This window comes from Nelumbo nucifera, chromosome 1 (assembly GCF_055504915.1).
Source record: "Nelumbo nucifera cultivar China Antique chromosome 1, China Antique-T2T, whole genome shotgun sequence".
Taxonomy (NCBI): domain Eukaryota; kingdom Viridiplantae; phylum Streptophyta; class Magnoliopsida; order Proteales; family Nelumbonaceae; genus Nelumbo; species Nelumbo nucifera.
In genome coordinates, this window is record NC_142649.1 from 120,147,903 (window position 1) to 120,171,624 (window position 23,722).

A 23,722-nucleotide genomic window follows, 5' to 3' on the forward strand; every position below is an offset into this window, starting at 1 on the left:
ATGCTCCTGCCTCCCTGCAGACAAAGGAATGATCCATGTACATGTTGCTAGTATTGAAGTTCGAGCTCAATGAATGATTTGATTAGTCGAATTTGTAGGCCAACTAGTCCTTTTCTTCTTTTGACAATCACGGGAACATGGGTTTCTCTGAGCTGTAACCATCAGTACTTGTCTACTACTTCCGAGCTAATTTTTGACATTGAACATCTCTTAGGTGGAAAGCTTGGTATTAATGTCTCTCACTCCACTCAAACACACACAAGTTGCAGTTAGTAGCAATATGTCTCTTTTAGGGCGTGAACTGGTACAGATCAAACTCCACATCTTTTTGCAAATATAGATCTCTCCGGAGTCGGGATGAGATATATCTTTGATTTGTGCTCTTTATTCGGCTTGCCAATTTCACAGAAGAATTTAGCTTGGAAATAGGGAATTTGGGATCTATGCAATGCTCCTCTCCAATTCTGACTTGGTGTGGTCTATTGGGTTGGATGGAAAGTCTTCTCACTTCCACGGAAGCAAGCACCGAGGCCGGCTGTGACTAGGAATGCTCATGGTTCAGTGTTTTTGAAACCAAACTGATATTATCGGTTTATGAAAATCAATAATCAAAACCGAACTGATACTGATTGGTTAACTGTCGGTTTATAAATATATATATATATATATATATATATTTATATGTAATATATATTTATTAATATATGATATATAAAAAATAAAAAAATATATAATTTATATAAATATATATAATATATAAAAATATATGTATACCAATCGATTTAATTGACCGTCGATTTTCTATATTAGTTAATCGAAATCAAACCGATACCCTAAGTAAGAGTCAAAGAATCAAGCACAGATGGTCACTTTGTGGAGGCGATCGAGTTTGGACGGTGGATTTTAACTATTATTTTTTTTTTTCTTTTCACTAGTCAAAGATAGTAGAGCTATGATTGGGGAGCTTTGAAAGGTGACATGAGTGTTGCAGAAGTAGATGCCAAAAATAAAAATAACTCGATCGAATGTGATTGAGAGTTCACACAGAGCACAGGGCATTAACAAAGAACCAAAATATAAGCAAGCAAATCCCATTTCACAGCAAGAAGCAGGGATGGCATTGGACAGTGGGTTTGGTATCAAAGACCTTACGCCACCTGTTGTTTGTATCATCATCATCATCATTCATCAACCAATATCGAAAAGATGGAAAAGCAAGACCACAATCCATCTACAGACACTACACAATAAATGGTCAGGACCAAGGCCAGGGTCAGCTTTCTGTTTCACTCTTTCTCGCTCGTGAACATGCACATGGAAGAATTTATTTGAGGTAGAGTCTGTCGTCTAACTCTTAACCCCATCGACCTTGACCAAAATTTAGATCAAACTGATGGCAGTCGACCATAAAATTAATTAATTAACAGAAGCCCCGACCCCAGATCTTCGACCATAAAATAAATAAATAATCTAGCTAGCAGGGAAGGGATATATATAAAATATATATAGTAGTCCACAGTCCACACTATTGCTTGGGTTCCACGTTACTGGAGATTTAAGCGTGATTAGATGATGATTGTTGAACTGGGTCATTTTTGGAGTATTCATTTGGATGGTGGAGGAAAAAGTTTAACAACTCTAGATTTTCTTACTTTCACTGTAACAAGTATATATATAACTTATCTTGTGATTACAAGAGCATAAGTGCTCAAGAAATGGCAAAGAATTGATAGTCAGTACTGTTTGTGTCCTTTTTAGAAACATGGATCCCTAGAACATAATTGTTTTATCTGTAAACATTATTATATTTTAAGATTCGAGGAAAATAAAAGACAAGGAAGAAAGTTTGTTCACTACAATCGTCATCACCACCACCTCCACCGCTAGCAACAACATCATGAAACGATCAACATTAAGAAGAGTAATCACTCGAAATCTCTGAACCTTGCATTATCTTATCTAGTTTCACCAACTCCCCAGTTTCCTGTCTTTTTTCTCCACTTGAAATCTCTGAACCTGAAGACAATTAAGTGTGGTAATAATAAAGTGAATGACAAGTTTATTAATTATTTTCTCTGTCATATATATATATATAGTACAATTCCATCCAATTTGGTAGATCGCCAGCTACCAAATTGGACCTCCTTTTAACAACAGTACTGCTGAGTGCTGGATTATTCAAGATAAGATGTCACAGTGAATTTTGACTTAATTGAGGTCGTTCTTAGGTAAGTTCTTTTCACATTTGAGTAGGCTTTGATTCTAGAAAAACAATTGACTTGGAATTTGGAAACACAAGAGGTTATACCCTCTTGAGCATGGAGTCAGCTGCTTAATTAGGTTTGATCTAATTTCAATCAAATATTGTGATCATTTGCATTTCTTAATTAGCACAATTTTACCATCTTGTCTTGTTTTTTCAAAGAAAAGAATATCGAAGGCCCAGCTAGGCGGTGCAAATCAGTACAAGGAAAATGCATTTGGCTTCCAACCTGCAATTACTTTGCGCATGTCAGCCCACCCATCATCCAAATAAAACTACCAAAGTCTAACTCGATTGACAGATTCATATCCAATCAATCAGACATTGAGATTTGAAATGTGGACCAATGAGAAGGATGATTGTGACTGTTCATGAGAGAGAGAGAGAGAGAACTACTCTCTGGCAAGGTGAGTTGAATTTGGAGGTGGAAAAGCCTTCGTCTAGGCCTATATTACAATTACTTACATGACAGAAGAGGGGCTTTCTGCTTTCATTCCAAAGGTAGAAGAAAATTAAAAGTTAATGGTGAAGAATTAAGTTGTGAGCTTAATAAGAAACTAACACCGGGTCCAATTAATGCATGGATCCAGCATCCAGGCCCGGTTATAAATTTCGGATCCATCTGTAATAAGACATTATATATCGTTAAAAGAAATCAATTATATTACAAAGTTATGACCGCTCTCATTTTCGCCTTTGTGTTTGGGATGACCATGCAAGGAGGAAGGAGTTGCATTGGGTCCACCGTCCAGATGATGATTATATGGGCCTAGATTGCTACACATCATCCCCAAACCTTGTAGTCTTCCAAAGGGTTGTGCTGTGCATGTATGCATGCGGGATCAAAAAGAAACTCCAAATTAAATTAAAGGATATGCATGGAATTAAAGATAGGAGGAACAAACACAAGACAACGGGAGACTTGATAAGACCGATTGGTTTCTTATTTCTCCTCCAGATTTTCACAAAAGGTAGTAACTTGCTCAACACGGCAACTCCTAACTACCAGCCTACCACCTTGACACGCAATCATCACTTATGGATACGTAGGATGGACCACTATGTCCCCTTTTCAATTTCTATTGTTTTTCTTCTTTTTAATATACGTTTAATTTTTAGCCCCGTTTATTTTTCGGTAATTTAATTTAATTATTTGAGTAAATGTACATGGGTAAGTTTTTTTGTTAAGAAACAGTTACTAGGATATGCAATTATTCATGTTCTTTTATTTTCCATGTATATAAGGCAATGACTATATTAATTATAAAAATTCATTATTAAAAGATACATTTTTGTTACATTCAAGTATTGACAATTTTTATTCAAGGGGAAAAATTATTTATCCACCTAGAAGATACCTAGGAAAATAAACTTTCATCGGTCCCTATTATAAATATGAAAAAAAAATATGAGATTCTTGGTCAATAGGAACCAAAATCCAATTGACCAATTTCCCCCTCTCAAAATCCAAAAAAAGAAGACCCCCTTATACATAACAGCCAATATTTCTTCATTCTTCCTCTCTCCTTTGATTCAATACTCAAATAGGATAAAAACCTGGTGAACTATGGTAAATTTCCTTACACTCATGTATGATGAATTGATGACCCAATAAAGGATACAATATGAAGTCCGAACCATTTTGTTAGATTTGGATATCCCCACTTTGGATCTTCGGATTGTTAATTATTTATATGTATATGTTAATTATACTTTGGATCTTCGGATTGTTAAAATCCTGGTGAACTATCCGATCCGAGAAGATTTGACTTTTTAAATGTATATGTTAATTATTTATTTATATATACATATATATATTATTTATTATTTTATTTATATTATATTTTTCTAAATTTGTTATATTTTTTATTTTTTTATAAAAGTATATATATATGATGAAAATAGTTGAAAATATACTTGTATTTCTGTTTTTCTTTATCTAAATTGGTATGTTTTTTTTTTCTTTTAATAATTTATTAATTTAAATCCATGTATATAAAATCTAATTGGATCTCGGATCGGATCTGATCAGATTCGGATATATAATGATTTGAATCCGATCCTATCTGATTGCATCCGTAGCCTCGATTGGTGAAAAGTCTAGACCCCACTACCTAAAACTTTCCAACGCTGGACTATCAATCAATTTTGCATGTAGAGAAACTGTTTAAAAAAAAAAAAACATTTGCCAGGTCGATCGTATGCCTGTTCGTGATCAATTGATAAGATTAGTACCCGAAAGAAAACGAGATGTCACAAAGATGCTTCTTTATGTTTTTGGATCTCAAATATGATAATTCATATCAGTTATGACACCAAACAGTGATGGCATGGTTGAAAATATCCTTAGTCATCAAACCCCTACTCTATCAAATGATTTCATCTAAGCACTTATATAAAGCATTAGGAAATCGCATATAATATATGCATGCCAACAGAATCTGTACGTACTTACTTGGGACTATTTATTTGAATGATGGGTCGTCCTACAAAGGACATTAGACCTTTGAGGGGATTATTGAGCTCTCCTAGCAGATCAGGTCGGATGTGGGGTTTATTGTTTACCTACTGTATAATTGAAGTACCCGGTATTATATATGTATATAATTGGCCGGCTGAGATTTTAATTTGGAACAAAGTTAATATTCTGTGATGAATTGTTGAAAAGTTTACTAATTAAGGGTGCGTGGGGAGATGGAGGGAGAGGGAAAGAGTTTTTGACTTTTGACTGAAATGAATGATTCAACGCTTGTTCGTGATCGTGGTGTATGTGTTGATGTTTATAGTATTGAAAAAGAATAAAAGATGAGATGCAAAGAAGTATGCTTTGGATGACAGTGTACAAACAACATTGGAAGCAAAAGCTATGTTTTCTTCTATACACACTCAGAAAAAGAAAAGATGCAAAGTAGTGTTCTCTGCTTTCAAGTTTCAACCGATGGTAGCATATTCTAGCATTTCTATCGATTGGTCGATCGATCGAGTGTTGGGCTGTAGCTGGAAAGTGGAAGTGGAAGTGGACGTCACCACTTCTCCCGCTCATTCTCATGTATCTCTGTCTTGTACTCACGCCAAACGATTCTTATTGCTTGCTATCCTTCCTTCCATCCATCTATTGGTCTCCCTTTCTATATATTTCCCTGTCTAATACAGATGAGTGGTTGCACACCTCGTACGTTGCTCGGTCGAGCCCTCTAAACAAATAAGCTAAGATATATAAAACGAGGCAGAGAACACCCAGTGACGACAGTACTGTACATTTGTACAAGTAGAACTACTAGTGTGAGTACTAAGTAACCCATGAGAGCGTCCTATCGTCCTGGTATCATGTGTTGGTTAGAAAATTTCAGATAGACACAAAAATTGACCCTCCTTCCATTTTTGGAGCTGGCTCGAATGATAACCATGATAGGGCGCTCATGGTCATGGTTTACCTAGCGAGAGCGCGCTCACTTGATCATGAACGTTACTATACGTGTCTTTGTAGGGGAAGAAGACATAAAGTTAGTTTGAATTTCCATGGAGGTCCAAGCTAGTACTGAAACCCTTTATCGTACATGATCAGAGGTAAGAGCAGAAAGAAATAAAAACATCTCTGCCACTCTGTAATGTTTGAGAAATAGTTTACACAGCAGCTGAACCTTTTCCCTGGACAAGAGTAGAGAGAATCTGTTCTCGGGGAAAAAAATGAACGAAAGAGAATAATAATAATAATAATAACATATCTTCTCTACTTTCGAAATCTTCTTTGGACTACGGCAGGAACCCAACTGAAAATTAAATTAATAGGCATGCACTCGCCTTTTGGATGCTTTTTGTTGAGATTTATTGGACCCTTCTTCGATGTATATATTTCTTTTCTTTTTGCCTTACATTCTTCTAAGCTTTAGCTTTAAAAGAATAGAAGAGTTAGAACAAGTCAAATTTACAAAACACCTAAAGTCGGAGAGAGAGATTCCAGCTTCCAGGATAATGCAGGCTCAGTTCACTGGCCTGTAGAGGATTCGGAGCCGTTTATATATGTTGATCAAATTAATCACAGACGACATATATATTATTGCTTGTCATTTTGACTTGAAAGAATTGAAGGAGCTAGCAGAGAAGAAATTATGAACATGGTTCTCCCGCTTGGAATCTGGATCATGTTAAATTGGAAGCACTAGAGTAGAGCTGAAGATATATATGGTGGTTGCTAATTAATGTTTGATTATAATTCCTAAATTAAACCAGCGGTAATGTAATAGTCGTCATCTGGGTTCTCATTCAGGGGCCCCGGCGGATATATATCGTGCATTTACTATTTTGAGGTCGGATTTCCAAAATCAATAAATCTTTTCTTAGAAAAACTTAGTCACTTACTATGGAGGAAGATTTGGCCCGACCTCTTGGCCACTCAACACGTGGAAACAATCGAGGGTGATCTGGCAAGAGCAACAGCTCGGTACGGCAGTACGCTCAAGGCGCGAACTCCGAGAGGAGGAACCAGCGGTCCGAGCTCCCCAAAATGAGCCCGAACCCTCCCTTTGACCCCGAGCCTTACGAGGAGCGTAAAGGGCAACAACCTGAACTGGCCCACCCTAGGGCAGTTCGGGCCACACTTCTATCCGAACTCAAGACTTCACCTCGCCCACAACTCCGGCACTTCGTCTCCGGGCCGCCGAACTAAACAACCGTACCTGAAACCAAAGGAGTCTGTATCCTGAGGCGGCGCACCTGACTAACTTAGGATCTGACGCTTGACAACCGCATTTCAATGGCCACTTGCCACCGCCACCTCCGGTTACAAGGACGGCTCCGACAAAGAGAGCAGTGGCGGTTGTCTGCCCCAGCAGAGGTGATGACACCCGAACTGGCAGAAGTGCAGTGGTAATGATACCCGACCTGACAGGAGCTTGGAAGTGAGTGCGCGAAGTGGTTATAAAAGGCCCCCTTCCCCCCAAGAAGAGAGGTACGTGATAACTTTGCGCCATCTGGTTTTTTATCTTGCCTTTGAGGAAATACTAACTTGAGCTTCGGAGCACTCTCACCGGGTTCCTCCCCGGAGACTACTCGCTTTCTTCCCCGTTTCAGGCACCTTTTGCTCCAGTCAGAAGCAAGATCGTTGACAGCTTTCTTCCCCAAAGACTACTCACTCTTACCCGTGGTGTGCATCGGACAGTTCACCATCCCCCTTCCGGTGGATGTGATCCCCAGCCTGAATGCGCCACGAACAGTGGCGCCCGTGAATCTTCCCGCCATGAACGTCCCCCCTCCTCCCTCTGTTGGAACCACCTTTGCTAAACCAACCATTGTTCCCCCGGCAACTAGCCAGAACCAGCTTGATGACCTGGTGCATGGCATGTGGGCCATCCAAGCCCAAATGCAGCAGCTTCAACAACATCAAATCTACCAGCAGCAGATGTAGCACCATGTATCTCAATACTACTACCAGCAGCAGTTCCCCCAACTGCCTCAAAGTCAGCTCCCACCTCGGCACCCCGCCATTAGGCGAGCCAAGCCCTCTCCTCAAGGTGGGCGCCCCCACCAGGAGGCTTCCCAAGCTCGGGCCCCCCAGGCTCGGAGACCCTCTAGAAGCCAGGCTACATCCCACGGCAGGAGAAAAAGAGCGGCTGCCCCCGCCTCGCCACGCGTCGGCAGACCAGGAACCCGATCCATCAAGTCAGCATCACCTCGGCGCTCTCAGAATGGGCCCCGGCACACCGAAAATCGGTTCAGTGCCTTAGCCGCGGACTACCTTCAGCAGTCCAGGCCCATCGAGCTCGGGAGCACCGAGGCAAGCAGTGCCAATGCCGGGCCTTCCAAGCAACAGAGGCGCCGCCGGCGAAGCCGCCGAACTGCAACCCGCGTCCTACCCGAGCTCCGAGGTGAAGAAGAAGCGAGCTCGGAAGAGGTAAAGGCTGCCCCAATCCTCTCAGTCCCTTCCCCCCTATCATCAGAACTCCTTGCAATTCCTATGCCCAAAGACTTCAAACTCCCCCACTCGACAAGTATGACGGGTCCTTTGACCCCAACGACCATGTCGATGCCTTCCAGTCCCAGATGCACCTGCCTAGGACCAGCGAGTCCTATATGTGTGTAGCCTTCACTACCACCTTCAGGGGAGTGGCTCGCACCTAGTACAGGAACCTGGCCCCCGGGTCAGTAAGGAGCTAGGCCCAGTTCGTGCAGGTCTTCACCGCGCACTTCGTCACCAGCAAGCGGTGCCCCCGAACCGAGGAGAGCCTTCTCGACATGGTCCAGAAAGAAGGGGAGCCCATCCGCAACTACATCAAGCGGTTTAACGATGCATGCCTATAGATCCCATGCATGGACCCCGCAGTTCAGCTCGCGGCAGCCAAGATGGGGGTAACACACAAGGAGTTCAAGTGGCACATAGTGGCCAACCAGCCCGCGACCATTGTTGAGTTCCTTAAGCTCGCGGACAAGTTCATGCGAACGGAGGAGGAGATCAACCAAAGGACTAGGGGCGGATTTGAGAAAAGGAAGAGAGAAGAACTCCCCAATGAAGGAGACAGCCGGAAGGATCCAGCTCGGGCGCCGAAACCAAGCCAGCCGTTCTGAGCTCCCATGGCAAGTCGGACAGACTACACGCCCTTGAACACGAAGCGGGCTGAGATCTTGATGACGATCAAAGACACCCCGTACATAAAGAGGCCACCTCGCCTAAAAGGGAACCCAAACGAGAGGAACAAAAACTTGTACTGCAGTTTCCATAGAGACCACGGTCATAGTACCAAACATTGTAATAATCTCCGGGACGAGATAGAGAGACTCATCCGTCGCACGTACTTAAGAAATTTTGTGCAGCATAATAATAATAATAATAATAATAAGACAGGTCGGCAAGGGGAGCACGGTAAGGATGCCCCCGAGTCCAGCAACAGAACGGCCGAATAGTTGCAAAGACAGCCTCCGGAAGAGAGGCCAGTTCGGGGAACCATCCACGTGATAGTGGGAGATTCGGTAGTAGCGGGTTGTACTTCGGCAGTGGCCCGGGTGTCAGTTCGCGAAGCTGCCCGAGAAGAACAGAACCCTCCGAAGAGGCCGAAGACGAAGGAACCAATTTTCTTCACGGAAGACAATGCGCGAGGGGTCTACTACCCCCACGATGATGCGCTTGTCATAAAACTAAGGATCAACAACTTCAAAGTCAGGCGCGTGCTTGTTGATTCAGGCAGCTCGGCGGACATTCTCTTCAAGTCGGCGTTTGACCTGCTTCATTTGCAGAGAAGCGGGTTGAAGCCCGCAAATATTCCTCTAGTGGGCTTCAGCGGAGAGGAAGTCAGGCCCCTCGGGAAAATAGCAGTACCTGTGGAAGTCGGCACATGGCCCTATGCGGTCAGATTCAACCACGATTTCCTGGTGGTCGCGACCCCCTCCCCATACAATGCCATAATAGGGCGGCCAATCACTCATGTCCTACGGGCAGTGGTCTCCACCTACTACTTGGCAATGAAGTTTCCTACAGACTTCGGTGTGGGGGTAGCGCGGGGTGACCAGCTCGAGTCCCGCAAGTGCTATGTTGCCACCTTGAAGGGAAAAACCAAGGTGGCCGATGACCTCGAACTAGAGCGGCCTACGGAGCAAGGCAAAGAATGAGCTGCGCCCACAGAAGAAACGGTCGCAATCCCAACTTCAGCTGCAGACCCGGCTCGGACGCTACAGATCGATGCTTCCGTCTAGGAACCTCTACGATCCGAACTGGTAAGTTTCTTACTTCAAAATTTAGATATTTTTGCATGGTCCACGGCCGATATGCCAGGTATTGACCCCAGCCTTATAACTCACAAACTTAATAGTGACCTTGTAGTCAGACCCATTAGACAAAAGAAATGCAACTTAGCCCCAAAACGCTGGAGGCGGTTGATGAGGAGGTCGAGAAGCTCCTTGCAGCAGACTTCATAAGGGAAGTTCATTACCCGAGCTGGGTAGCCAACCCAGTTCTGGTAAAAAAGGCAAACGGCAAGTGGCGCATGTGCGTCGACTACACCGACCTGATCCGAGCTTGCCCGAAAGATTGCTTCCCCCTCCCCAGAATTGACCGCCTAGTGGACGCGACCTCGGGACATGAGTTGCTAAGCTTCTTGGACGCCTACTCGATCTACAACCAAATCAGGATGGACCAATCCGACGAGGAAAAAACCACCTTCATAACCGAGTTCGGCCTGTACTGCTACAAGGTCATGCCCTTCAGACTGAAGAATGCTGGGGCGACCTTCCAAAGACTCGTGAATAAGCTGTTTCAGCCCTTAATTGGCACAAAGATAGAATGTTATGTAGACGACATGGTCGTCAAGACACAGTTTTCGCATGAATTAATACAAGACTTGCACTCTGTCTTCCAAATTCTGTGTCAATTTAGCATGAAACTAAACCCAAACAAGTGTGTCTTCGGTGTCACTTAGGGTACATCGTCAACCGGCGGTATTGAGGCCAACCCAGACAAGATAAAGGCCATCCTAGATATGAGACCACCCCGAAAAGTAAAAGAGGTTCAGAGGCTAAATGGCCGCATAGCCGCCCTGAGCCGCTTTATGTCCAAGTCGGCAGACCGCTGCCTGCCTTTCTTCAAAGCAATTAAAGGCAAAGGGTTCAAATGGACCTGAGACTGCCAACTCGCGTTCGACGAGCTAAAGGACTACCTCGCTAGTGTGCTGGTCTTAACCAGGCCCGAGGAGGGTGAGGTCTTAGAACTGTACCTCTCGGCAAGCGACGAGGTGGTCAGTTCAGTACTAATAAAAGAAGTAGATCGGGTCCAACGACCCATCTATTATGTTAGTAAAATTTTGCAGGGAGCAGAGACGAGATACCCGTAAATAGAAAAGTTGGCATACGCACTGATAATTGCAGCTCGGAAACTCCGATCATATTTCCAGGCTCACACTGTCATCATCTTGACTGACAAACCTCTGAGGCAAGTCTTACTCAAGCCCGAGGTTTCCGGTCGGCTGACGAAGTGGGCCATCGAACTCAACGAGTACGACCTCCAGTATAAGCCATGAACTGCTATTAAGGCCCAAGCCTTAGCAGATTTCATCGCCGAGTGCACGTTCAGCCCCGAAGTCCCTAGGCCGGTTGAGCCCAAGATCCCCAGTTCGGGTGAGCCCGGAGCTCTCAGGCCAATAGAGTCCGAACCCCGTGAGGTAGCAGCCAGGGTGGCATCTCTCCTAGTTAGGCCAAACACGAACTGGGATGAGGAGCCCTGGATCCTTCACGTAGATGGCTCCTCGAACCAACAAGGCAACGGGGCTGGAATAGTCCTGCGCGGCCCGGGTGGCACAAAATTGGAATACGCGCTACAATTTGAGTTTGCGGCATCCAACAATGAGGCGGAGTACGAGGCATTGATAGCCGGGCTGGCCTAGTGCAAGAGGTAAGAACGAAACACATAGTTATCTGCAGAGATTCCCAACTTGTGGTCAACCAGGTTACGGGCGAATACGAAGCATGCGAGCTAGCTATGGTCGCCTACTTGGCAAAGGTAAAGGAGGCTCTGCTCAACTTTCAGTCACACTCCATCAAGCAAATCCCGAGGTCAGAGAACACTGAGGCCGACGCCCTGTCCTGGTTAGCCAGCACCAGTCACAATGCCATGAGAACCGTGTACATAGAGGACTTACCTCGGCCTAGCATTCTCGGGGGAGCAGAGGAGGTCGCTCCCGTCCTTGAAGCAGAGCCGAGCTGGATCAACCCACTCGCGATCTTCTTGCTAGATGGGACCCTCCTTGCGGATCGCAATGCTACCAGAAGGGTGCAGCGCCAGGCAGCCAAATATGTCATAATAGACGAACGGTTGTACCGACGATCCTACACGCTCCCCTACCTGCGTTGCTTGCGACCTACCGAAGCCAAGCTCGTACTCCGTGACACTCATGAAGGTCTGTACGGCGAACACTTGGGGGGTAGGGCCCTCGCCCTGAAGGCACTTCGACAAGGATACTACTGGCCAACGATGAAGGCAGAGGCCATTGAGCTCGTCAGAAAATGCGACAAGTGTCAGAAGCATGCCAATATCCACCATCAGCCTGCCGCCGACCTCAAGTATCTCACCAGTCCATGGCCCTTTGTGCAATGGGGCATCGACCTCCTGGGGCCATTCCCGCCAGCAACAGGTGGGAGGAAGTTCCTAGTGGTGGCGGTAGATTACTTCACAAAGTGGGTAGAAGCTGAACCTCTCGCAACAGTCACAAAGTATGTCGCTTCGGGTTACCTCGGGTACTAATCTCCGATAATGGCAAGCAGATCGAGGACATCAAATTTCAGGAATGGTGCCAAGATATTGGGATTCGGCAGAACTTCACATCGGTCGCGCACCCGTAGGCAAACGGTCAAACAGAAGTTGTGAACAGAGCTATCCTCCGCGGGCTGAAAGCGCGACTAGACCGAGCTAAAGGGTTGTGGGCGGACGAGCTACCAAGTGTTCTAGGGCTCACCGAACTACAGAAAAAACTGCCACGGGAGAAACCTCCTTTAACCTCACCTACGACACTGAAGCGGTAATCCCGTCAGAGATCGAAGTACCTACACTTCGACTAGAAGCATACGACGATCAGACAAACGAAGACGAGCTACGTACCAACCTCGATCTATTGGACAAGGTAAGAGACCTCGCATACATCCGGACCGTAGCTTACCAGCAAAGAGTAGCTCGGTACTACAATGCCATAGTAAAAAAGTAGAACTTCCGCATCGGCGACCTGGTTCTCCGTAAGATCATGGCACCCGAGCCCGGCATGGGCGAACTTGGACCGAACTGGAAAGGGCCCTACCGAGTAAAGAGAGCGCTCGGGGGAGCATACGAGTTCGAAACATTAAAGGGCAAACAAGTACCCCGAGCGTGGAACGTCGTTAACTTAAGATGATACTACCTATAAATCACCAAGCGAAGTGGACTAGGAGTCGCTACCAGAGCCTGAGGGTTAGAATGCCGAGCTAACAAGGACCTCGACACCATAAGACTTAGTCACCTCTTCGGCATGGGCACACAAAGGCAAAATGCTAACACCAAGCTAACAGGCAAAGTTCTAACAGCGAGCTGATAAGGACCTCGGCATCTCATCATCAGAGGCATATAGTCAGTTCGAAAAAAAAAAAAAAAACATATCCCAGCAGTCCGACAATCTCAGTCCTCACCCTCGGAAGGCACTTCAACGATACCCGAGGGTCCTGCCTCATCCTCAGAATCCGGTTCACCATCAGCCGTGTTGGTCATCTCCTGAGTAATGCGCGAAGTAGTTATGGCGCTGATGTCGAGCTCGGGGTACATGTTCCTGATCATCCACCGGCTCAGTTTAAAACCCATTTTGTTCGAGCCCACCATCAGGTCGTCAAAGCGAGGCGAGGCGATATAGTCTTCAATGAACTTCTTCTCGGCATCCTCGATGCCTTGAGAAAAGATCTTTGTCCTCTCCCTAATATCCTCTTGAAGGTATTTGACCTGATGCTGCAAGTCCAGCCTCAGGTCCGCCATGTGCTTCACCACCACTCCCATGGCCTCGGTGTCTCTCTGAGACCTCGCCAGCCTAGCCTGTGCAGCGCGAGAAGCCGCTTCGGCAGTGCGGGAAGCCGCTTCGGCAGCACTGGAAGCCTCTTTGGCAGCTCGTGCCCGCCTCGAGCTCCTTTCTGCTTGGGCCGCTAAGGCATGGATGGAGGAGTTTACCTACCAAAAGGAAAAATAATGAGAATGTTAAAAGAGCAATAGCGAGAAAGGTAATGATGAGGATCCCGACAGGAAGTCGCTGACTTACCACCATGGCATAAAAGGCAGCATGCCCGGCTACGTGGTTCAAAGGAAGCTCGGTCCACGCCGTGACCTCCTCAGGGTAAACGGCCTCCCTACTTTTTTGAAGAGTGTGGTTCGGCAACAGCATGCTCCTGAACTCGCCTTGGCCTCCCGAGCCTGAAGGCCCAGCTCGCGTGTAAGCAGCCTCAGCGTAAGGAGCCCCCGTATAAGCAACCTCAGCGTAAGGAGCCCCCGTATAAGTAGCCTCGGCGTAAGGGGCCCCTGCCGCTTCTTGTACTGGAGGGGCCATCTCGGGCTCCCTGGGCGGATCCATTGGTGGATAGCTCGGTACCTCGGGCTCCACATCTCGAGGCAGTTCGGCACGAGTCCGTTTGGCAACTCGCTTCCTCCTCTTCATGGCATGAAACAGGTTCCCACCACGAGTCTTTTCTGCGTCCATCACACTTGCAAAAAGATCTCGGCATCAGAAAAATGAAAGAATGGAAAGCAAAACAAAGGCAAGCCTCTGAGCAAAGGGACCTACCCGAACTCAGGCTGGCCTAGATGAGCTTGGCCTCCATCAGATAATGGTGGCATTTTATCCCGAGCCGGGCCCACTCCTGGAGGCCCTTCGCCGTCTCCCTATCTAGCGTAACACTGGGGTCAGGGGCAGCCAACCCCCACCCGGTTTGGAACGGCCACCCCGTTGCACTTCGTACCCCGAAGTAGTCCCGTTTCCACGCCGGGACCTTGTTGGGAAGATCATGTAAAAGCTTGAACCCCGGGCGAGGAGACAAGTAGTACGTCCGCCTACGCCCGGGAAGGGGACCCGCTTGCTTCTTAAGCATGAGAATATAAGAGAAGATCTCTAGGTCTAAAGGCAGAATGTGTTCGCAAAAGAGGGAGATAGTCCCAACCAAATTGCAGATAGAATTCGAGTGGAGCTGACCGACGGTGACGCCAAAGTGGTTCATAACCTCGACGATAAGAGGGTGGAAAGGTAGGCGCAGCCCGGCGATGAGTTGCTCCCGGAATATCACGATCTCGTCAGGACCGTGTTCCCAAGGGAAGTCGCCCGAGGGTATAAAGTAAGTATACTCCCCGGGCAGGTTAAACTAGGTGATAAGGGAGTAAAGCCCCTCAAGCGTCATGGTTGAGGGCCCGAACTTGTCTAACGTCCGACCTCGATGGGAGGAGGATGCCAAACTACCTAAGGTGACTCGGCCTACGGGTTCGAACTCTTCCTCGAGCTCCTCCTCGAGCTCTACCTCGGGCTCACTAAGGCTGTCGGGGGATGCAGCTCAGTTCATAGAACCTGCATCTGACCCCCTCGAGAAGCTATCTAAGCTGTCCGAGCTAGACATTGGGAGGAAAAGAATACCAGGAAGAAAGTACTGACTCACCCGGAAAAATCAAACGGACTACGGAAGGTTGACGCGAGCTAAAACTTGGATGCGAGCTAAAACTTGGACGCGAGCTCAAGAAGCAAATGTAGGAGAATGGCAATGGAAAGTGACTGGGGGTCTCCCAATGGAAAGCAAACGGACTACAGTGACCGAGAACCGATGGCTCTGATCGAGGCGAATCCAACGGCCCACGATCAAGCTGACTGCACACCTCTTAAGACCGAGACGTGACTGACCACATCTTTTGGAAACCGAAGCAGCGTCGGCGCACGTTTCCCAAAATTGAAGGCAGCAGCGGCACGTTTTTTAAAAAATTTGAAATAACGCCCGCTGTCACGTCTCCCAGCATTGAAGGCAACAGTGGCGCGTTTTTTGAATTTGAAATAAGCGCCCGCCGTCACATCTCCCAGCATTTAAAGACGGATTGGCGCGTTTTCTGACTTTTCGACGCTCGAGGAATCCGGAAATCTCCTGACATACGCACACTTCGCGCCATCAGTCAACTGGTTGAAGCACGGGTCAAATCCACCCGTCACCTCGCGAACTCCCCGCGCCAGGGCAAGACCCTTAGCGCGAGGAGTGGGGGGCAATTGATGGAGGAAGATTTGGCCTGACCTCTTGGCCACCCAACACGTGGAAGCAACCGAGGGTGACCTGGCAGGAGCAACAGCTTGGCACGGCAGTACGCTCAAGGCGCGAGCTCCGAGAGGAGGAACCAGCGGTCCGAGCTCCCCAAAAGGAGCCCAAACTCTCCCTTTAACCCCAAGCCTTATGAGGAGCGCAAAGAGCGACAACCCGAACTGGCCCACCCCAGGGCAGTTCGGGCCACACTTCTATCCGAACTCAAGACTTCATCTCGCCCACCACTCCGGCACTTCGTCTCCAAGCCGCCAAACTAAACAACCGTACATAACACCAAAGGAGTCTGTATCCTGAGGCGGCGCACCTGACTGACTTAGGATCTGACGCTTGACAGCCGCATTTCAACGGCCACCTGCCACCGCCACCTCCGGTTACAGGGATAGCTCCAACAAAGAGAGCAGTGGCGGTTGTCTGCCCCAGCAGAGGTGATGACACCCAAACTGGCAGAAGTGCAGAGGTAATGATACCCAACCTGACAGGAGCTTGGGAGTGAATGCGCGAAGTGGTTATAAAAGGCCCCCTTCCCCCCAAGAAGAGAGGTACGTGATAACTTTGCGCCATCTGGTTTTTTATCTTGCCTTTGAGAAAATACTAACTTGAGCTTCGGAGCACTCTCACCGGGTTCCTCCCCGGAGACTACTCGCTTTCTTCCCCGTTTCAGGCACCTTTTGCTCCAGTCAGAGACAAGATCATTGACAGTTAAGACCGACCGGATTGCGCTCCATCCCTTACCAATAAAACGGAAAAGAAAAAAATGAAAAAAAAAAACTGAGTCAGCATCAGAGATATTAGGTAAAACACATTAATGGTGTTGAATTTATATTTTATGAAAAAACGGCAGCTGCTAATTAAAAAGAAGCCATGAAAAGCGGAATGGTAGCAAGTAATACAAATACAAATACGTATGATGCAAAACCTTGTATTTTGTCTGTATTTGTCCTCTTTCAAAAGGCTCATTTTGGGAATTAAAAATACAAATACAAATATTTACGGTGAAAATACAAGGTATATTTACAATATAATATACAAGGTTTTGCATTATATATTGTATTTGTATTCTTTTCAAACTGGGCTTATAAGACACAACAAGAATAGTGACCACGAGACAAAGCTGGGCAATTAAAGAAGATTCTTTTTTTTTTTTTTGGCAAAATAGATAAAAAAAAAACAAACATGAAAGGACCAAGGGGATTAGACTTGCGAATAAGAGTTTTTTTAAGCCTGGTCTGTCTTGCAAGATCATGGGCCGGCTTAATAATTAACCTATTTACATACAATAATTTGATATCATCAAAAAAAGATAGAAAGTCAAAGATGTGATTGTATAGAGTTTGAACTTTCCATGTGATATTTTTATCAGTTTCTTTTAGCTTCAACAGAGAATCCTTAGCATTCAATAGCATAAAAGCACTTTTATAGCCTATACAAAAAAGCTTATGAAGACCTCTTATGATTGCCCAGAACTCAGTTGATATTGATAATCTTGCCATGCAGTCCTTCTACAAGGAGAAGGGAAGATTGATGTCAAAACGTAAGGAATCCAGTTGTTGATGCACATTGTGTGATAGTGTCCTATGACCCATCCACCATAATGAGCCTCAATACACACACATGAACCTCAATACACTAAGCAATATTAAAGTGAATTCAAAATCTATTTTTTTTTCTCTCTCTCTCTACTACATCAATATAAGCAAGATGATCAAAAAGTTTGGAAAAAGAAGCACTTCCATTTCTATGTGACAGTGTCCTATTAGTCGTGTGAAGGAAACGGGCAATAGATTGAAATTGAATGGTGGTGCAAGGAAAAGTTAATTATGTAGATCCGACTCTTCTGATTTGGCATACGTTAAAGGTGTTACATTATAATATTATATATATATACTTGGAGAAGTGGTAGCATCATTGTAATCACTAGTCACTCAGTTGAAAACGTACTAATTATGAATTGATTGGGGATTTTATGCGGTTTCCATTAATTTAATTGTCATATCCTATGACAACACTTCCGGTTATGAGAACATATTATAAATAAAAAGTTACATGCACGGTAAACAGAATGTTGTGAAGAAACAAACAACACCCAAGAACTAACACGGTTTGGACTTTTATTTTAATGTCTACGTCTACGGAAGATTTAGCAATGTTTTTGGACCATAGTTGATTCAGACAGTTGGACTGTTCGGCCTGAAAATCGTCCAAATAACCGGTTTTGTTTCACCCCTAACCTGTTCTTGGGTAAAAAACTGTTGACTTTGTCAAAAAACCGCTACTCGGACGGTTGAATCGTTGATTCGTTTGGCCCGAACAACAGTTCGCAGTATTAAGTTGTAGGAGGGAAACACAAACTCAGATCTGAGGAAGAAGAATAAGAGAAGAGAAGAAGAAGAAGAAGATCTAAGAACTTAGATCTCATATCTGAGAACTCAAAGTCTGTTGCCACCGTTTCGCCGTCGCCGGTGAGCGTCGAATCACCCTCCTCTTCCTTCTTTTTCCCTCCTTCCCTACTTCCTTTCCCTCTTCTTTTCTTTTTTCCTCTCCTTTCTTTCTTTCTTTTCTTCTTTCTTTTTTTTCTCTCAGCCAACAACATCTCTCATCTCCTTTCTCAAATCTCATAACTCATAAAATATTTGCCATAATAGCAAACCATCCGAACTGTTCGACCCGGATGGTCGAACCGCTGACCGAGAAACTGATAGCTAGAACGGTTCCGTTTTCGGATCGGTTTTTAACACCTTGCTTAAAAGGGTGTTCATCAATGTGGATTTTCAAAAACAAAATAACTGCTCTTCAATTTACTACCACATATTTTCAAAAAAAAAAAAAAAAATTGCTACTACATTGCTACTACTCACAAAACAGTACTATCTTCGTGCATCGTGAAGACATCTTCCCATGCATAATAACATATAAGAGGATAATATATTCCCCATGTGTGGCTGCGATATTATGCGGGTAAGTGTGGGTAGAATTGTCATGGGTATGAATTAGAAAAGGGTAAATTTCTTAAACTACCCTCATGGCTTAGCTAATTGACTAACTCTACCCTTACTGTTTGAAAATTGACTAAGTGTACCCTTACTGTTTCTAACAATTGACTAAGTGTACCCTTAACCATTAAATATGGACGAAAAAGGTAAAATGCCCATTATACCCCTATGCAAAATTACATTTTTATCCTTGTTTTTAACTTAACTCAATCCCTCTCAAATAGGCTGTCATCGCCATTGTCACTGACGGCGGTCACTACAAATACCGAACGGCGGAGGTCCGGCGGAAGTCGACTCTAGTCGACGACGAACGGCGCTGGAACCACCACGGACTTCCGCCAGAGGTCGGTGAGTTTTTTCTCCTCTGTTCTTCGTTCAAAGTCGTTTAACGGGTGCTTTGGAGCACGGAGGAGAGATCTTCGATATCTCTATTCTCGCCTCCATTGCTCAAAATTGTTGTTCTTCTATTCTTAAGAGGGTCAAAGCTCAGCTTTGGAAGAATTGCCTTGTTTGGGTTCTTTTTTTAGTTTCAGTGGGAGGAACTAAGAGAGCTGGTTCTGGCTTCGATTCTTCTGTGAAGTTTTAGGGGTTCTTGGTTCTGTTGTTTCAAGGTCAGATTAACAATTGTAATGGCGGAAATATGTTGTGGAGTTGTCAATAAAAGCGAAACGGCGGCGCCGTGCAAGTCGAGCTCCCGAGCTGCTAGGCGCTGGAGGATGGAGATCTGACGGTTTAAGTTTGTTGCTGGAGTTTCCATACCACAGGAAAATTGCCGGAAATGGCTGAGATTGGATGTTTATGGGGCTTCGCCACTACGGAATTGTAAATGCAATTGAGAACTGTGGCATTAACGAAGTGTGAGAGAGTTTGGTCGCGTCGGATGAGGAGTCAAGTACATAGGAAGAAATGACTTTGAACGAATAACAAAGGATAAAAAAACTCACCGACCTCCGATGGAAGTCTGTGGTGGTTCCAGCGCCATTCGTCATCGGCCGGAGTCGACATCTGCTGGATCTCCGCCATTCGGTATTTGCAACGACCACCGTCGGTGATGATGGCGATGGCAGCCTGTCTGAGAGGGATTGAGTTAAGTTAAAAACAGGGATAAAAATGTAATTTTGCATAGGAGTATAACGGGCATTTTACCTTTTTCATCCATATTTAACGGTTAAGGGTACAGTTAGTCAATTATCAGAAACAGTAAAGATACATTTTGTCAATTTTCAAACAGTAAGAATAGAGTTAGTCGATTAGATAAACCATAACGATAATTTAAGAAATTTATCCATTAGGAAATAGGAACTCCTATTTTTGCTTGTAATTCGTCCCTTTAATTAATATGACACGTACACTTCTCAGTGATAAGAGGAATTAAGAGTTAATTATATAAATTGATGTTCACTTAATAATCATTGGTAATTACTATGATCTCACAAACTATAAACTCTAATACCGTGCATGTACCCATTATATATATAAAACCCCAAATGATGAAACATACATAGTCATGGGCACCCTCTAACCTGTGTTTAATTTCTATTGAAGAGTCGATATGATGTATATAAAAAGATGTATAATTATATACGAACCAGTTCATTCAGTCTAAACAAGATGCCAAAATTTCTTGCAATTAAACACCTTGGTTGCAACTCATGTGCCTCCATTTGTATAAAAAAATAATAAACAGAGAAAAGAATTAGAGGGAGGGGGGGGGGGGTATTTGTTTCAGTGAACTAAGGTGCCAGATAGCTAGGGAGGGCGCCACCCTAAAAGCATACAATCAGTGTTTAGTTAAAAGAAAAAAAATCTAGTTTATCAAAAAAAAGTTAAAAAAAATCCAGAGTCAAATTTTGATCTTCATGTATATAGCCATTGACACTGCTATCTGCATGATTTGTATTCATTTTTTTTTTTTAAATATGTTATTGCCGTTACTAGGCTAACTAGTAGTTGGACCACTTGACCCAGATTGAAGTATCCCTACATTTAAAACACCATGCGTAGTATATATATATCTCCAGTTGTGCATAGACATACATCCACACTGTTTACACAAATCTAGAGGAATCGTATATCCCAATGGCTAAATTTTTTTAATGCGCAAGTTTTGAAATTAGCCCAATTGCAAATTCTTTAGGATTCATTGCATACAAGTCAAATTTATCCATTTTCTTTAGGCTAGCTTTGTTTTGTTTCAAAATAAATGGATAAAATAAAATTCACACTGATTATTCAATCTATATTTTTATGAGTTATTATTTAAACGGTGAATTCGTTTTTACTAAAAATAAAAAAAAAAAGAAATAAAGGGATGAAAAACAAAGTATTCCATTCATTTTATGGGGAAACGAACATAGCCCTTGGACTGAAAAGATGAGATCTGGATCAATGTTTTTGAAAACCAGATCAGATTGGTCGATTTGATTCAGACCCTCTTTGTCTTTCCTATTCCCAAAAATGAGCTGTCTAGTGTCTATATGCTAAAAAACCTACTTTTGATCAACCCCATCAAGCCAAGGTCTGAAGACAGATTAAATTAATTGGTCCAAAATCTCTACAATTTTTAATTTTTGTGTTTTTTAATGAATACGTTTATGATGCTAGCAGCCAAACTGGTTGAACTAACTTGGGCCGGGCCGGGCCGGGCTCGGGCCGGGCTTTTACTCTTTATTAACAGAAAAATGTTAGGCCCGAGCCCGAGCCCGGCCCGACCAACGGGCCTACAACTTGGGCCCGAAGCCCGAGTTCGAGCCTGAAGCCTGACCTAATAAAAGAAATTCGAATTTTTCCCTATTCAAATGGACATTATCTATTTTAATTCAGATGTTTTTTTCCCCTATTTAAATGAACAATGGGCCTACAAGTGAATCAACAACTTTCTTAAATCAAAAAATTTATTCAAATGGACATCACATAGGGTTTTTACTTAGGTTTAACTATAGGTCGGGCCGGGCTATTTTGGCAAAGCCCGAGCCCGGCTCGAATTTTATGCGGGCCGGGCTTTTTGGCCCAAGGTTAAACCCGCGGGCCAAAAAGCTTGTTCAAGCCCGTCCGGGGGCTGAGCCGAGCCGGGTCGGCCCGTCGGGCCACCCGGCCCATGAACAAGTCTACTTGGGATGTAGATGAATATGAGAGATATCCTAGATTGATAGAAATAAGAGAAGAAAAAAACTTTTGGGTTAAATATGGTGTCCAATTCTTATTTGTAAGTCATAAATGTAAAGCAAATTATTTAATGATTGAAATATCTTTAAATTTTTAAAAAACCCTTGAACCTATGTTTACACAAAACAGGTTTATTTATACCATAAAAAATGAAATACTAAAACATACCGTAAAAATTGAATTAGGAAAAATATACTAACTTCACAGGAGGAATTAATATGAGCATAATATACACGTAATTTTTTTATCTATTTAAAAGTAAGGGTAAAATACAAAAACCTCCCCTGAAGTTTCTGACAATCATAAAAACCTTCCTTATAGTTTTATTTTAGCAAAAACCTCCCTTGGATTTTTAAAGAATTCGACAAAAATCTCCCTTTCGTCAATGACCAAATGGAAAACGTCAACATTTACAAAATTACCCTGAAGCGTCATTCAATTAATTTATAAAGTACCACATTTGCCCTCAATATCCTTCACCGCACCATGCTTGTCTTGTATCTCCAACACTGTCTCAAGAACCTTCTCCTCTATTGCTCCTGCACCACCCTCTGCAGTAGCTCCTCCCCTCCCGTTCCTGCCCCACTTGATATAATCTCGTCTATCACCTCTTCCTCCGGGTACTTCCCTGTTACTGTGAAATATCGACAGCCCACCGTTTCTTTATACTCCACCATCATCCGCTGCCTCAACTCCTGGAAGTCCATCAGTTCCTTTAGCTTCTTCTGCAGCCTGATGGTGACCGAAGTCCTTGTGCGGTCCATCAGCGTCCCTTCTTTGTATCCAGAGAGCCTCCTATTGGCAGCGTTGGTGCAGTCCATATCCTCGAGTTGAGACTTTATGCTTCTCACCTTTTAAGCATGGTCATGATATCGGCATTGGTTCGTGTGTGCAGGGCTTTTAGGGCCTCTGACTTGTGGAGGCACTTGCTCTCTTCGTTGGCTTGCTGCAATCGGCCAAGGATGTCTCTGATGAAACTAATCTCTTTCACCATCTCAGCCTCCTATGGTCTATTTGATTTTGCGTCATCGTCACTACCATCTCTAGGTCAACGTTGCCAGCTTCCAAATCTTTCATGGCTTCTTTCTTCAGATCCATATAGCTGAGGAAGGGTTTTGTTATCAAATCGTTCATCTTGCTCTATTTTCTCTATCTCAGTTGAAACTTGGAATCACAGAACTTTGGAAGAGAGAACACTTCGGCTGTGAGAGTAGATTATGGCTGTATGAGATGTTTTTCGATTTAAAGGACTCAATTTTGGAAATAATTTCCTTCCTAGAAGTGAAATCTATATACAGATGACTTACAGTGATGCATTTATACCAAAGAATGATTTGAAAACCTGCATATAGAAAATTCTGGGGCTGAAAATATACAACACACTGTGTGCTTTATGATTTGGAAACCCGTGTACAAAAAACTCATGAGAATGAGCCATCGTTCCCATTATCTTCCTTGACTGGTAATGGTGGATAGTTGGCTATAGGAACCTCATACGGATGATCAATATCATCCTATTCCCCACCATAAGTAT

At 44.1% G+C, this 23,722-nt stretch overlaps 1 pseudogene; it reads right to left on the minus strand.

Moving 5' to 3' along the window:
- Nucleotides 1-1,912: 1,912 nt before the first annotated feature.
- Nucleotides 1,913-23,377, minus strand: LOC104588151 (syntaxin-111 pseudogene; annotated as a pseudogene).
- Nucleotides 23,378-23,722: the final 345 nt, after the last annotated feature.